Genomic DNA, 16,683 nt, shown 5'->3' on the forward strand with positions numbered 1-16,683 from the left:
CCCAATCTCGGTGCCGTGCTGCGCAGCAGCCGAACCCGAGCCGCGCGGGGCCGCGTCGTCCCCGAGTGATGACGCGCTTCCTGCCCTCCCGGCGCTCCCGGGCCGTGCGCTCGCGCTCGCCCTCGGCTCTTGTTCCGCGCCTGGAGCCAGCGGCGGCGGCAGCGGCTGGGGCGGCTGCGGGAGCGGAGCGGTCGCTGGGCGCGCTGGGGGACGCCGGCTGCACTCCGAGGCAGGCGCTCTGCAATGAGACAGTAAATGCATCCCCCGGTAAGGCGCACGGCTCACTCGGGTTTTCCTCTTCCTCCAGCTGCATGCACGTTGCATGAATTTCTCGTGTCTTTTCCCTCCCCTTTACAGAAGGAAAATGTGGGTGGTTTTCCCCTTCCTTTTGCATCTCGTGAGTGATGCCAATGCAGAAAAAACCTCGCAAAGCTCCCAGATTTGATGTTCTAAGGAGCTTTTTGCAGGAAAATAAAAATAAAATGAAATTAATGCACCTGTCTATTGCACATGTATGTTTCACTGCACTGGACCCGAGCGCGGCGGTTTGCAAACAGCCTCACAGCCGGCTCCCGAGAGCGGATTCCTAGCTGTGGGCAGCTGGTCCCCTGCGGGGCTCCCCCTGGGTTTCCGGTAACTGGGCTTTGAAAAGCGGCCCCGCCTGTCTGGAGTGTCCCCTCGGCCCCGGCCGGGCCCCCGCGCCGGGAGAGTTGGCGCGGGCAGAGCGGCTTCGTTCCAGCACTGGTCGCCCCGACTCCAGCGCCACTTTGCAAACAAGTCTGCGGCCGGGCTCCGGGCAAAGACAGCCGGCCGGTGCGGAGCTCCTTTCCCAGTCCTGGACTCTCAGACCTGCAGATTCCACGATTCTGTTACTTGGCAATCTCGCCACTAGCAAACTGCTGGAAGCTGGGGGACCAAGAGCGAGGGGAGGGTTGGGATTCAGTGCCGCCGCTGTCCTCGCGCTGGACCAGGGGCGCCCTCTCTTTCCTTGGCCCCAGGAGCTGAAATTTCGCCCCCGTTGGGAGCCGGGGGTCCCGGACACCGGCATTTCGGGATTCCCCAAGGGGACCGAGGAGCGACGTTCGAGGGCGCCATATTTTCAGTGGGTCTTGGCTACCGAGGGGAGTGGGCGAACAGCTGGTGAGCCGGGGGGAGAGCGCGGCGCCCCGGCAGGAGAGGCTGGAGCGGTTTTCCCCGGGAAAGTTTGTGCGCCCAGGCCGGCACGGAGGCGGCTCCACAGGGCGCGCACCGCGCCTGTCCTCGCAAGGGCGCGCGGGCTGCAGCGCGTCGCCAGGCCGGCCCGCCGGGGTTGAGGGCCGAGAGCCGCCGTCAGAGACTGCGTGCTCTGCCTGCCTCGGTCCACGGTCCCGCCGAGACGCGGCGGTCGGGCTCCGAGGCGCAAGGAACACGCCCCTCTCCTGCGGCCGCGGCCGCCGGGGCGCTCCGCTGGAGCCGTGCGCTTGACCGCTTTTCCCGGTCGGGCGCCGGTGCGGACCGTCTTGCTGGCGCCAGGACCCTCCTGGGTGCCCATCAGAGCGCGGGAGCTCACTCCCAGCGTAGAGGAGGAGCCCCGGTTATCGTCCGTGGTTTGCGGTGACCCCGTGGCGGAAGACCAGCCCGAGCCTCCTCTCTCCTCTTTGGCTGCGGCCGCGACAGCAGCAGCGCCCGCGGCTGCGTGCTCGGCTCTCGCCGCGGTGCCAGCTGGCGGAGGCGAGGTCAGGGGGACATTTCCAGAAGTTGGGGTTTCACGGGATGCGTGGGGAAACTTGGATTTTTGCTGCCCGTGAAGAACCCAGGTGACTTGGGAAAAGGAGATTGATTCAGAATGCCTGTCTCGTGGTGAAAACTAACCTCTGGCTATTTCTAGACGATGAGAGAGGGAAATGAGCCAAAGTGTTGGTGTTGTCCGAGACGCATTTAAAGACGCGAGAGTAGCGGGGCGGGGTGGGTGTTCTGGAGAACTGGACCCCCAGGTATAATAAATTACAAGCAGCTCGGTGCTCTAAATACCACTGAACTTTGGCTTCTGATAGAACCCGGGGTGCTGAGTGGTGACATTCGTCAGGTTGAGCGCTATTCTCCTTTCTTCAGAGCTTGGAGTTGGCGACTTCTCGGGAGGGGGGCGGTGGGGAAATCTTTACTTTTGAGATAGATTGTGATCTCTGCTTTGTGAAGGGGCAGGGGAAGGGCGAATTGGCTGACCTACAGTTCGCTGGCAGGAACGTGCCAGCCTTTTTCCTTGGCGAGAGAAATGATGCCATAGTATTGAGGTCATGTCAGCACTTTGGGGCTTCATCATTGGAAAGGCTTTAAGGGATCACTGAGAGCATGTGGGGGAGGGGGGAGGCTTTCATCTCAGAGATGTGCCCTGTGCTGTCAGGATTTAGGCTGCTCTTACGTCTGTCCCTTCAATAAATACTATCCAGTGAGAATGTCAGGCATTGAATTTCCAACATTTTATCTTCCTTGTTGGCTGATTTGGGGTACCTATGCAAAAACCCGGGAGGGGCCGTGGATGTGACGACACATGACCTTGAGAGAGGAGGGATACCTGCAAAAATGCTAATTTTGTTTTCACTGGGCCCTAGAACTGTGGAGAACCACCTGAGCCTAAGATACATTTTTCTAGAATTAGCGTAATTAATTTAGGAGAGAATCAAATTAGTTGCTGAAAGCCTCCATCCCTTTTGTAAACTTCCCAGTCTTAGAAATGGTACCTTGAATCAGAAAACACAGGGCTCCTCAGATTGGGGAAGTCCTTGGATTCTCTCTGCCTTTGTGCCCACTCAGGTCATCAAGGAGTACTGAAGAATTATTAGAGGTTCTGTTTTTGGCATTGATGTGCTTTTACCTCCAAAGGGAAAGTGCACTTTTAAAACTTGGCCCTGTTCATTGAGTTATTGGGGATATTCTTTATAGGCATAGGCTTATTTATATGGGTTTTGAATTCACCTACTGTTAAATCTACTTGTTTGGGGATTTTCAAACAGTATTCCCTAAAGTATTTTTAAGCAAAGTCAGGTTTTAGAAAGAGGTGTGTGTGTGTTAGTTGCTTTAGTCTAGTTTCTTTTATAGCTCAAATTATACTGATTCCCCCATTCCTTCTCCCCCTGTTACCAGCAGATCATTTGTTTCCAAGAGCAGTTAAGGATGGTTATAGGTGGTGAACAATTTAAATTTTTACCAACTGCTCAGACAAAAAAAAGTCTAAAGATGTATTTATTCATCTTAATATTGTGCTTTATAACTATATGTATGTCACATATTTTTTGTGCATGTGCTAAACATTACATAATAAAAATCTAAAAGAAGTATTCTCAATAAAGCTAAAATTAAAAATTAAAAAAGTTTTATTATAAACCCTTGTATCTTCATTCAATATATATATTGTTTATGCCTCTCTTAACAAAGTGTTACAAATTGTGCTTTGTTGCCTCTTGCCTGATTGTTCAGAGAAGGTGATGGCACCCCACTCCAATACTCTTGCCTGGAAAATCCCATGGACGGAAGAGCCTGGTAGGCTGCAGTCCATGGGGTCTCTAAGAGTCGGGCACGACTGAGCGACTTCACTTTCACTTTTCACTTTCATGCATTGGAGAAGGAAATGGCAACCCACTCCAGTGTTCTTGCCTGGAGAATCCTAGGGACAGGGGAGTCTGGTGGGCTGCCATCTATGGGGTCGCACAGAGTCAGCCATGACTGAAGTGACTTAGCAGCCTGATTCTTACTATAACTTCTTGGCTTGATCAAAGTTCCTGCAATTTTTTCCTATTAAGATTTTATAACTTCAAGAGGTTAGAAATGCTTATTCATTTTGGAGAATTGCCTGTCAAGTTACTGTGTGGTGTGTGTGTTGTGGTGTGTGTGTGGCATGCCCAGACTCTTGGGACAGTGTCTAAAACTTGTGATATCTGACATTACTACTTCAGAACTTTTGAGTCATAATGTTTTCTTGGAGGTTTGAGGTGGTGAATTAGCCAATACAGGAAGTACTAAAAAAGAGTTAAGTAATTCAAAGTTATTTTTATGGGTTAAAAAAAAAATTAAAGACAAGAAGGAAAACTTAATAAGCAGGACCAGAATTACAGCTTAACATATACCCAACTGGTGCCTTTTTAATTACAGTACTTTCCCCCAGAACTTTTTAATCCTATTACTCTTATATTTAATAAGGAGACTAGTTAAAATATAAGCCAAACAGAACTATTACAAATAATGGGGATAAATGCTGGTTATAACCAGATGTTTTGCCTAAAGTTAAAAGAGTTAAGAAATCTGAACTCTATCAAACTCCCCTGTAGGCTGTCCTCAATTCCCTTCCTCAATAAGCAGGAAATCTTCAAAGGCAAAAAAATCTTGGATGGCAGTGGAGATAAAACAAGAAAAGAACAAAATGTTTAACGTAGACTTCACCTGTCTGTTGACCAAGCCTGTGGCTTAGTGGCAGGTGTCACTTGGTTTTGAGAGCCTTTGTTTATGTACCACCCAGAGCTGTGAATCAAGAGGGCTTTTTTGCCACTCTTTCACAGTGGGTCGTTAGAGTTAGTGCTAGGACAATGTTTCATTTCTCCGTTAACCAACAATTAAATTTCATCCAAAGTGATGTTGTTCTGAATATGTAGAACAGGAAGTGAATGTTTGTATTTCCCTTTTACTCTTTTAGCTGCACTCAAACAAAATTTTCTAAGTCTGCTATTCACTGCTATTCTGATTGTTTTTGAGGGTTTATTGTGTACTTAGACATCTCCTGGCCTCACCCCACACACCCAGTTCCTAGAGCATGATCTTTTATACTTTATGCATCTTGTAGATTGGGAGGTGGAGGAGGGCAATAGTATGAGATTAAATAGTACTTGAAGGACAGCATGATCAAAGATATGCAAAGGATGTGAACAGGCAATTCTCAAGATAAGGGGTATACAAATGGTCATAAACGTGAAAAGATTCTCATAACACATCACGGTCAGGGAAATGCAAATTAAAAAGCCAAGAACTGTTAGTTTTCTTTTCATCCAGTTAGTGTGTGTTTTAAAGGTTGGTAACATCCTCTGTTAGGTGGCTTGGGGGCAGCCCTCAGACTCTCGGTGGGAGTATGAATGGGTACAACCTTGTGGGAAAGCAGACAGTTTCAGTGAAAATTTGGAATGTGTATATTTGTGTATGCAGTCGCGTATTTGGAATCCTTTCTTGCAGAAGTAGAAACAGCATGTAGGGATCTGTGTGTGAGGATGTTTGTTGCCAGATTACTACAGTAAATAAGCTAGAAGCATTATGAGTTTCCATCAGTAGGATGAATATATAGGGTCCATATATATGGACCCTCTCATCCATATATAGAGAGATTATTATGTGAAGGATGTCTATGATATATGTAAATAAAATCAAGTTGCCAAATATCATATGTGGTATGATACTACTTCTGATTTAAAAAAGAAGCCCTATGTGTATGACCTTGAAGAAAGATATGGAAGGACACATTAAAACCTAATATTGTTTAAAATTAGCTGTGGGGCAGAGGGGTGATTAACTTGCTCCCTATACACCTTGAATGGTTTACTTGCCTAAACATTCAGGCTTTTTTTATATGAAAACATTTTAAAGAATTATTTGATTAATGAATAGGAAATTTGTCTGGAACCATTTTAGAAACAAAAACTGGGCAATATTCTGTTTTTGTTTTTTGTTTTTTTTTTTCCTGATCCATTCTGCAGCAGTCTCTTGTCTCTTTGGAAACTTTCAATTATCTTCTAAAATTCTGAGATTTCCCAACTTTAAGTGAAATCCTTCAGTATAAGCCTTGGCTTCCAGAAGAGCTATTTACCTTTGTCTCCCAGGAGGGTGATGATAAGAGTTTGTGAAACCCTTTTCCTTGACTTTCTTTGATCCCATTCTGAAGGTAGAGGGGAGGTCTTCTGGCCAACTGGAGAGCCTTCCAGGAGACAGGCAGCATGTCCTCAAACTTGGTTTTCCTGAGCCTAAGAGAGAGAGAGACACACACATGAGTGTGTTAGTTGCTTAGTCATGTCAGACTCTGCAACCCCATGGATTATAGCCCGCCAGGCTCCTCTGTCCGTGGAATTCTCCAGACAAGAATGCTGGAGTGAGTAGCCATTCTCCTCTCCAGGGCATCTTCCCGATCCAGGGATCGAACCTGGATCTCCTGCATTGCAGGCAGATTCTTTACCATCTGAGCCACCAGGGAAGCCCAGAGCTGCTGCTGCTGCTGCTGCTGCATCGCTGCTAAATGACTCTGCTGGCATTTGAATCCTGGTCTCCATCCACACTATCCTTAGCTTAGCTGATTGCTCTACCTGTGTACCATTTTCAATTCTGCCTCTAGATGTGTTTTTTGAAATTTGATAGTATTTGAGTTCTTGGCAGTTACTATCAAAAAAGTGAAACTTTCAAAAGCAGTGGAACTGCCATTCACATTTTAAAAAGTACATATCACATGACTCTGAATGCTGGTGGGACACTCAGAATCTCAACCACTTGGAAGCCAGGGCTGTGCTGCAAATTTAAAAGCCGTGCGTTAGATTCAGTGGTTTCCAGGTGTGAATGCCTCAGAATCCCCTGCGCAGTGAAACTGTTAGTTGCTCAGTCATGTCTGACTCTTTAAGACCCCATGGACTATAGCCCACCAGGCTTCCCCATCTGTGGGAAGGATATATCTAGGCAAGGATACTGGAGTGGGTAGCATTCCCTTCTCCAGGAGATCTTTCCAAACCAGGGATTGAACCCAGGTCTCCTGCATTGCACGCAGGAGATGGTGATTCTTCACCATCAGAATCACCTGGAGGACTTGTTAAAACCCATTTTGTTGAGCCACAGTTTTAGATTCTGCAAGTCTTGGGTGAGTGAGTAAAGTGAGTGAAGTCGCTCAGTTGTGTCTGACTCTTTGCGACCCCATGGACTGTAGCCTACCAGGCTCCTCCATCCATGGAATTTTCCAAACAAGAGTACGGGAGTGGGTTGCCATTTCCTTCTCCAGGGGATCTTCCCAACCCAGGGATTGAACCCAGGTCCCCTGCATTGCAGGCAGACACTTTACCATCTGAGCCACCAGGGTAGTCTTGGGTAGGGCCTGATAATTTGCATTTTTAACAAGTTCGCAGATGACACTGATCTTCCTGGTCCTGGACCATACTTTGCAAACCACTGGTGTAGGGGAACAGTTTCTTGTGTTTTGTTCTGTTGTGTTCTTGTGTTCTTGTCCAGCCAGCGCTCTACCCTTTCATGGATGGAAGTTACAATGCCAGGCGAGGCAAATTAACTCAGTTTTATCAGTTTCACCTAGCTGAGAAAAAGAACTATTTGACTTACTTTACTGAACTGTTGTCTGTATCCGATATAGGTGTTTGGGGATGTAATGATGTTTCATACATGGATGTGTGGTTAATCAACAGTGAAAGTCAAAGTTCAGGTTTATTTTAAATATTCTGTAGTGGATTCTCATGGGAAAGCAGAGAAGCCTATTAGTCTCTGGTTCCTGTTTTTTCGTTTTTCATCATACACCCCTGGAGAGTGGACCCCTTCTGTAAGGTTCTCCACCCTGGCCACGTGTTGGGATCACTTGGGGATGTTGAGTTAGTTGGTCTGGATGGGGCCAGGACATTGATGGGTAAGTTCTCCAGGTAATTCTAATACGTAGCTGGGGTAGAGAACATGCATCTACAGTCCTCAGGGTCACTTTGCCTCATTCTTTGAAGATGGTGTTCATCTGGACCACAGTCCCTTCTCTGATCAACATTTTTGGTAACTTGGGCATCTATATAGATTGTCCACCCAACTCAGTCCTTTGACCAACTCTCTTTTAGTTATCCTTTATTCTGTCTACTTCAGCCATCCCTCCCACAGTTATTCTTAGACTGCTGGTTCTCAGCAGTTTTGCCACCCAGAGGCTATTTGGCAATGTCTAGAGACATTTTGGAGAAGGAAATGGCAACCCACTCCAGTGTTCTTGCCTGGAAAATCCCATGGGTGAAGGAGCCTGGTAGGCTGCAGTCCATGGGGTTGAGAAGAGTTGGACACGACTGAGTGACTTCACTTTCACTTTTCACTTTCATGCATTGGAGAAGGAAATGGCAACCCACTGCAGTATTCTTGCCTGGAGAATCCCAGGGGCTGGGGAGCTGGTGGGCTGCCGTCTATGGGGTCGCACAGAGTTGGACATGACTGAAGCAACTTAGCAGCAGCAGGAGCAGCAGAGACATTTTAGGGCTTCCCGGGTAGCTCAGTGATGAAAAATCTGTCTGCCAATGCGGGAGACGCAGGAGACTTGGGTTCAATCCCTGGGTCAGGAAGATTCCCTGGAGGAGGAAATGGCAACCCACTCCAGTATTCTTTGCCGGGAAAATCCCATGGACAAAGAAGCTTGGTGGGCTACAGTCCATAGTGTCTCAAAGAGTCGGACACAACTGAGCAACTGAGCATACAGGCATGCAGAGACATTTTTGTCTGTCACACCTTGAGGGGACACGGAAGTGCGGCAGGTATTCAGTGAGTGGAGGCCTGGGATGTTGGCAAACACTGTATAATGCACTCCCCCAGTACCCGCCCCCCCCCCAACATACGTAGAGAATTACGTGGTCTAAAACGTAAGCAGTGTCATGATAGAGAAAACCTTGCCCTGGTGTCCTGGGGGAGTTTTTTTTTTTAAAACCCCGATTTATAGGAGAAATACATCTTATGTGATGACCCAATGCAAATATACATACAACGGAACCAGGTTTCACAAACAGTGTTTACCCTTACTAGGTGTAATGTAGTCACATACTTTTTATTTTGTCTCATTAAAAAAAATTGCTGGTCATGACCGGCTAAATTGATTTTATTACCCACTAAACTTGCAATCGCAAGTGTAGACCTTATCATTACCAATAACTGTATCTCCATCAAAATCTTGACAAGCATTCCCATCTGACCCTCACCTTTTCTCTTTCGCCTTATTCCTGTTATTACCCAAGTGCACCCAGCCTGCACCCTCCAAGGGGCTCTGACCTGGTGACCCTTGCACTTCTTCATCCTCTATCACCCTTATTATCTCTTCCCACTATGCCCCACCCTCAACCGCCACCCCAAGGTGCTTGCCTACACCCCACAACTTCTTTGACTGTTTCTCCCTTCATCTTACTTTCCTAGGAAAACCCCATCCTCTGTCCACCCTGCTCCTGCCTCAGGCTGATGAACCTGGCTGGAGAAAACCAGCCATCCTGCATCGTCTCACTTTTTATTTATGACCATAAACCTCCAGATGGACTCTTGGCACTGCGGAGCCCACTATATTTCTGTCCCCACCTCACTGGCAGCTGATGACTTGGCTTATTTCACTGAGAAAAAGGAAGCAGTTGGGAAGTAGTTTCATCATTTCCTCATGCTAAATCTGCTAGCCTACCTGCACTGTAGCCACACAGCCCTGGAGCCTGTTCCTTCTTGGCATGCAAGTCTCTCACTCATGCATGAATCTTCTTTCCCTTCTGCACCATCAGCTTTCTTCCTCTGATGGATCATCTCCATGAGAAACATACTGTAGTCTCTCTCATCTTGAGGGGAAAAGTACCACCAACACAACACTCTTAACCCAATATCCCAGTTGACGGTTCTCCCAATTCCTCTATTCTCCTTTGGAGTCAGTATCTTCCAAAAGAATTGTCATACATTCTGTTCCATTTCCCTCTCTCATTCTGTCTTGAACCCACCAATTTGGCTTCTGTCCCATCCCTTCACAGAAAGTACTGGTGGCCAGCGCTTAGTTGTCATTGCCTGTGGCCTCTGCAGCAGGTAGCCAGCTCGCCAGCTCTCTCTTTGGCTGTCTTCATTTGGCTTCTGCGCCACGGTCCTCACCTGGTTTTCCTCCTACACTCAGGCTGTTCCAACTCCTTCTCTGCTGCTGGATCTCCTCCTCCTGGCTTCTGAAGGTGGGGGCTGTTCTCTCACACGTCACTTGACTTGGGAGTCTGTTCCAGTATCGCCTCCATAGAGGTCTTCCTAGCTCCCCCTGGTCCCTGCTCTCAGCCTCTTCCTTGTTTTCATATCACGTGGTATCCCCTGATAACAGGCATACCTAGGAGATGGTGTAGCTTCCGTCCCAGACCACTGCAATAAAGTGAATATCAAAGTGAGTCATACACAGTTTCTGGTTTCCTAAAGTATATTTATACTATACTATAGTCTATTATAGTATATAGGCTACATGTAGTATATAGTATAGTATAGTAAATAGGCTTCCCTGGTGGCTCAGATGGTAAAGAATCTGCCTGCAATGTGGGAGACCTGAGTTGATCCCTGGGTTGGGAAGATCCCATGGAGAAGGAAATGGCAAGCCACTCCAGTATTCTTGCCTGGAGAATTCTCTGACAGAGGAGCTTGGCTGCAGTCCACGGGGTCACCAAGAGGCAGACATGACTGAGCTACTGACATTTTCACTTTCATAGTCTATTAAGTGTGCAGTAGCGTTGCATCTAAAAAACACCAATGTGCATATCTTAATTAAAAATGACTTTATTGCAAAAAAGGGCTAACCATCTTCTGAGTCTTCAGAAAGTCATATTTTTTTTTTTGGCTGGTGGAGGGTCTTGCCTTGATGTTGATGGCTGCTAACCTATTTGGGAGGTGACGGCTGAAGGTTGGGGTGGTTGTGACCACATCTTAAAATAAGACAACAATGAAGTTTGCCACATTGCTTGACTCTTCCTTTCATGAATGATTTCTGTAGCAGGCAGTGCTGTTTGATAGCATTTTACCCAGAGTAGAGCTTCTTTCAGAACTGGAGTCAGTTCTCTTAAACCATGCTGCTGCTTTTTCAACTGAGTGTATGTCATATTCTGAATCCTTTGTTGTCATTTCAGTAACCTTTACAGCATATTTACAAGGAGCAGATGCCATCTCAGGAAACCACTTTCTTTGCTCATGCATAAGAAGCAGTTCCTCATTCATTCAAGTTTTCTCATGAAATCAAAGCAATTCAGTCACATCTTCAGGCTCCACTTCAAATTCTAATTCTCTTGCTGTTTCCACCACATCTGCAGTTACTTCCTCCACTGAAACCTTGAACCCTCAAAGTCATCCATGAGAGTTGGAATCAGCTTCTCCAGATTCCTGTTAATGTTGTTATTTTGACCTCTTACCACGAATCATAAATGTTCTTAATGGTATTTAGAATGGTGAATCCTTTCCAGAAGGTTTTTAGTTTGTTTTGCCCAGATTTATAAGAGGAATCACTGTCTGTGGCATCTGCAGCCTTATAAAATGCAATTCTTAAAAGAATAAGACTTAATAGTTGAAATGACTCCTTGATCCATGGGCTACAGAATGGATGTAAACATGAAAAACATTCATCTCATTGTACGTCTCCATCAGAGCTCTTGGATGACCAGGTGCATTGTCAATGAGCAGTAATATTTGAAAAGAAATTTTTTTTTTTTGTGGGCAGTAGGTCTCAACAGTGGGCTTAAAATATTGAGTAAGCTGTGTTGTAAACTGGGTGTGCTGTAATTCAGGCTTTGTTGATACATTTACAGAGCACAGGCAGAATAGCTTGAGTCTTTTTCTTAAGGGCTTTAGGACTTTTAGAATGGTAACTGATTATTGGCTTCAACTCCAAGTCATCCTCTGCATTAGCCCCTAAAAAGAGAGTCAACCTGTCCTTCGCAGAGCCAAGCACTGACTTCTCCTCTCTAGCTATGAAAGTCTTAGATGATATCTTCTAGTATGACTGTTTTATCTATATTGAAAAATCTGTTGTTTAGTGTAGCCGACTTCATTAATGATTTTAGCTAGATCTTCTGGATATCTTGTTGCAGGTTTTGGCATCAGTACTTGCTGCCTCACTTTGCACTTTTATGTTATGGAGACAGCTTTTTTCCTTGAACCTCGCTAACCTATTTCTGCTAGCTTCAGGCTTTTCTCCTACAGCTTCCTCACCTCTCTCAGCCTTCCTGGAATGGAGGAGAGTTAGGGCCTTGCTTTGAATTAGGCTTTGGCTGAAAGGAATGTTGTGGCTGGCTTGATCTTCTATCCAGACTGATAAAACTTTCTCCATGTCAGCAATAAAGCTGTTTCCCTTTCATATCATTTGTCTATTCGCTGAAGTATTAGTTTCAATTTCCCCTAAGAACTTTTCCTTTGCATTCATTCACAGCTTGGCTGTTTGGCTCAAGAGACCTCGCTTTTGGCCTGTCTGGGCTTTTGACACGCCTTCCTCACTCAGCTTAATCATTTCAAGCTTCTGATTTAAAGTGAGAGATGTGTGACTCTTCCATTCACTTGAACACTTAGAGGCTTTTGTAGGCTTATTAATTGGCCTAATTTCAGTATTGTGTCTCAGAAAATAGAGAAGCTGGAGGAGAAGGAGAGAGATGGGGAGCTACTGGTTGGCGTAGCAGCCAGAACACATTTATTAAGTTTGTCATCTTATTTGGGTGCAGTTCATGGTACCTGCCAAACAATTATAATTGTTACATCAAAGATCAATGATCACACATCACCTTAACAAATATAATTATATCGAAAAGGTTTGAAATATTGTGAGAATTACCAAAATGTGGTGCAGAGACAGGAAGTGAGCAAATGTTTTTTGGAAAGATGGTCCTGATAGACTTGCTCAACACAAGGTCGCCACAGACATTCAGTTTGTAAAAATAGTGGCATTTGCAAAGCTCAGTAAAGCCAAGTGCAGTAACATGAGGTCTGCCTGTATTACATACATGATTCATTGCATGCCTGTCTCATGGCACTAGAATGTAAGCTCGTGAGAGAAACCATCCATGGCACCCTGTCCACAAGAGTCAAACAACATCTGGCACATGGTAGATCATCAACAACAAAATTTTTTTATTGAAATGTAATTGACTTACAGTGTTGTGTTAATTTCTGCTATACATTTAAGTGATTCAGTTTTATATATATATCTATATACACACGCACCTTTTTTTCCCATGTCCTTTTCCATTATGGTTTATCCTAGGATATTGACTGTAGTTTCCTGTGCTGTGTGGTAGGACTTTGTATACCCATTCTTTGTACTAGTTTGTATCTGCTAATCTCAGACTTTCGGTTCATTCCCCCCGCTCCCCCAACCCCCATCTCCCACTTGGCAGCTACAAGTCTGTTCTTTGTGAGTCTGTCTCTGTTTCATAGATAGGTTCATTCGACAAAAAAAATGTGAGTAATTGGTGAGGAAAACTTGTTGATTATAGAGTTAGCCCTGTGTGAGGAAAAATTATTGTTTTCCAGATTGGAGTTAAGGAAGAGAGTAGTGTTGAGGTAGAAAAGCAGTGTCTCTGGGGGACAGTGTTTCTTAGGTCATGTGCTGAGATTTAGGGAGTCCAAGCACTGAATGAATGAAGCCTGTCCTTATTAAATACTTGTCTAGTGGTGGAAAGCACCTGCTGAGGACAGCTAGACCGAGACAAATGGCTGCCTCTCGCTTTTATCTCTGAAGAGGGGCTCTTAAGTGGTCTGCTTGCTAACTTGCCGCTGGGTTGAAGACGTAAGTTCACTTGTCTTAAGTGTTTATCATTGACCTCAATGTTCTGGTGAATTGTCTTGGTTCATCACTCGTCCCCAGAGTCCACTTGACCACACGGAGAGACGGCTCTTTTTTCCTCGCACAGTGTTTGAGGCCCTCGCAGAGTGAATTCCTGCAGATGGGTGAAGTGTTCTATGCTTCCCTCTGCACTACTCTCTCAGCCTCCAGACTTTGTGTGTTTAAATCAAGGCCCTGTCTTCTCTCTCTATTTGCATGCTTCACGACTGCCCATTTAATTGCTTGGCATCCGTGTCCAGGACCTAGTTTGATTTAAGTGGAGATATTTCCTGAGTGTAGCCTGAGGTCATGCATGGCAAATCTTCCAAGAAGAGTATGGCTTATTCCTGGGTTTGAGAGATTACATCAAGGGCACTTTAAGAGGCTTAATTTTCTCCTTGAAGGGCTCTACATTGGGCTTAGCATCTGTCACTCCTGGGCCCTCCCCATGGGGTGAAGGAGCTCTTCCTGTGGGTAAGATGTCAGCCACGGGCAGCCTGATGTGCACCACACAGCCCTTGAGTCTAGTACTTCCAAGAAGAAAGAGTGATGTCTTGTGGGACCTCTTTATTTTTATTATCAGTGTTTTATATTTATTTATTTATTTTTAAAAGGGTGCCTGAGTGGTTCTAGGTCAGCCTTTCTCTTTGACAGGGACAGAACTGAGTCCCAGAGAATGTGACTGATGGGGTCCCTTGGGACAACTGGCTCTGAATTCCCACCCTCCTGACCACCACAGCTTCCATTTTCTGGGATGTCCAGGTGAACCCTCACTTTAATTCATGACTATGATTCTAGGCTCTAGGCATGTATCATAATCACCAGTGGGGACTTCCGTGGTGGTCCAGTGGCTAAGACTCTGTGCTCCCAGTGCAGGGGACCTGGGTTTGATCCCTGGTCAGGGAACTAGATCCCACACACTGCAACTGAAAGATCTCGCATGGTGCAGTGGAGATTGGAGATGCCAAGGGCTGCAACTAAGACCCAGCACGGCCAAATACATAAATAAATATTAAAAAAAAATCACTGAGAAAACTCCTTAAGCATGCTGATTGTGCTAGTTCCCAGACTCCCCTTGATTTGGGATCTTGGCGAGTGGGACCTGGACACTGTTTCCAGTAGTCATGTATGGATGTGAGAGTTGGACCATAAAGAAGGCTGAGTGCCAAAGAATTGATGCTTTCAAACTGTGGTGCTGGAGAAGACTCTTGAGAGTCCCTTGGACAGCAAGGAGATCAAACCAGTCAATCCTAAAGGAAATCAATCCTGAATATTCATTGGAAGGACTGATGCTGAAGCTTCATTACTTTGGCCACCTGATGCCAAGAGCCAACTCATTAGAAAAGACCTTGATACTGGGAACAATTGAGGGCAGGAGAACAAGGGGGTGACAGAGGATGAGACGGTTGGATGGCATTATCGACTCAATGGACATGAATTTGAGCAAACTCCAGGAGATGGTGAAGGACAGGGAGGCCTGGTGTGCTGCAGTCCTTGGGGTTGCAAAGAGCTGGACATGACTGAGCCACCGAACAACAAAGGGAGCCTTCTAGGAGACGTTGCCCAGGAAGGGTATGAAGAGGGTAAAATCAGCCAGGGCCTTGGGGACATCTGCCCAGCAGGGGTGATGCTTGCCAGCCTTGCACTCTAGACAGACATGGCTTCTTCCTGAGGCTGCGTAATCATTTCAACCAGGCCAGTCCGCTCTTCTCTGTCCCACACTCCCTCTGCTTACTGACTGTGATCTTGTGGGGTTCTGGGTGTAATGCATATTAGCAGGACTGTATATTTTCTTTGGGAGCATTTCCCAATGTGTTTTGCCACTTAGTCAAGAATGAAAGCTGTGTTCGGTTTGAGAGGATCATGTCCCGAGGGCTTTTATGGGTCCTCTTGTTTAGGGTCTCTGGGTGCCTTCATGTTGAAGGTAACTTACCAGCTCTCAGACCACTGGAAGTGAAAAGCTGCCCATAGGTGCTGATAGAAGAAAAAAGGGAGTCTGATTGGCTATGTAAGGTGGGTTTGCACTATTTTATCAGAATGAAAAATCACTTGCTTGCGCTCAGGCTGGTGAACTTCCAGAAGTGTTGGAGCTGTGAGTTTCTGACAGTTGCTACAGGTCCCAGACTGTGATGCCTTGTCCCCCAAGAGCTGGGTATCTGATGGTCCTGACTGACAAGTAGACTAAATATAATTTTATGAATATACCTGATGAAGATATGAGAACAAGCCCTGTGGAATCTGAGATGCATAAGGTGGCCAAATGTCCCTCATGGAAGGAGCCAGAGAAGGGCACTTTGCTCTTGGGTTGGAACCTGACAGATTGAGTTTGTTAAGGCCCCCTCATCACCGTGCCACAGCCTAGTGGCTTCAACAGCAGAAATTTACTGTCTCAGTTTCAGAAGCTAGAAGTTGGAGATCAAGGTGCTGGTAAGAGTTGTTTCCTACTAAGAGCTGTGTACATTTCAGTTCAGTCGCTCAGTCGTGTCTGACTTTTTGCAACCCCATGGACTGCAGCACGTCAGGCTTCCCTGTTCATCACCAACTCCCAGAGTTTACTCAGACTCATGTCCATTGAGTCAGTGATGCCATCCAGCCATCTCATCCTCTGTCGTCCCCTTCTCCTCCCACCTTCAGTCTTCCCCAGCATCAGGGTCTTTTCAGATGAGTCATATCAGGTGGCCAAAGTATTGGAGTTTCAGCTTCAACATCAGTCCTCCCAATGAATATTCAGGACTGGTTTCCCTTAGGATGAACTACTTGGATCTCCTTGCAGTCCAGGGGACTCTCAAGAGTCTTCTGCAACACCACAGTTCAAAAGCATCAATTCTTCTGCACTCAGCTTTCTTTATAGTCCAACATTCACATCCATACATGACTACTGGGAAAAAAACCCATAGCCTTGACTAGACAGACCTTTGTTGGCAAAGTAGTGTCTCTGCTTTTTAGCATGCTGTCTAGGTTGCTCTATAACCTTCCTTCCAAGAAGTAAGCATCTTTTAATTTCATGGCTGCCATCACCATTTGCAGTGATTTCAGAGCCCCCAAAAATAAAGTCTGTCACTGTTTCCACTGTTCCCCATCTATTTGCCATAAAGTGATGGGACTGGATGCCATGATCTTAGTTTTCTGAATGTTAAGCTTTAAGCCAACTTTTTCAC

At 46.1% G+C, this 16,683-nt stretch overlaps 1 protein-coding gene across 2 annotated transcripts in view; it reads left to right on the plus strand.

Annotated features, from left to right (window-relative positions):
- Positions 1-230: 230 nt before the first annotated feature.
- Positions 231-16,683, plus strand: part of TLN2 (talin 2) — a 502,016-nt gene continuing 485,563 nt past the window's right edge. Inside the window, exon 1 of one of the 2 annotated variants that reach the window (XM_044925074.2) lies at positions 231-267. The gene's annotated coding sequence lies outside the window, so the exon portion shown is untranslated. The remainder of the gene's footprint in view (positions 268-16,683) is intronic. The other variant, XM_044925075.2, reaches the window with a different exon arrangement.

Source organism: Bubalus bubalis, chromosome 11, assembly GCF_019923935.1.
Source record: "Bubalus bubalis isolate 160015118507 breed Murrah chromosome 11, NDDB_SH_1, whole genome shotgun sequence".
In the NCBI taxonomy this organism is placed as follows: domain Eukaryota; kingdom Metazoa; phylum Chordata; class Mammalia; order Artiodactyla; family Bovidae; genus Bubalus; species Bubalus bubalis.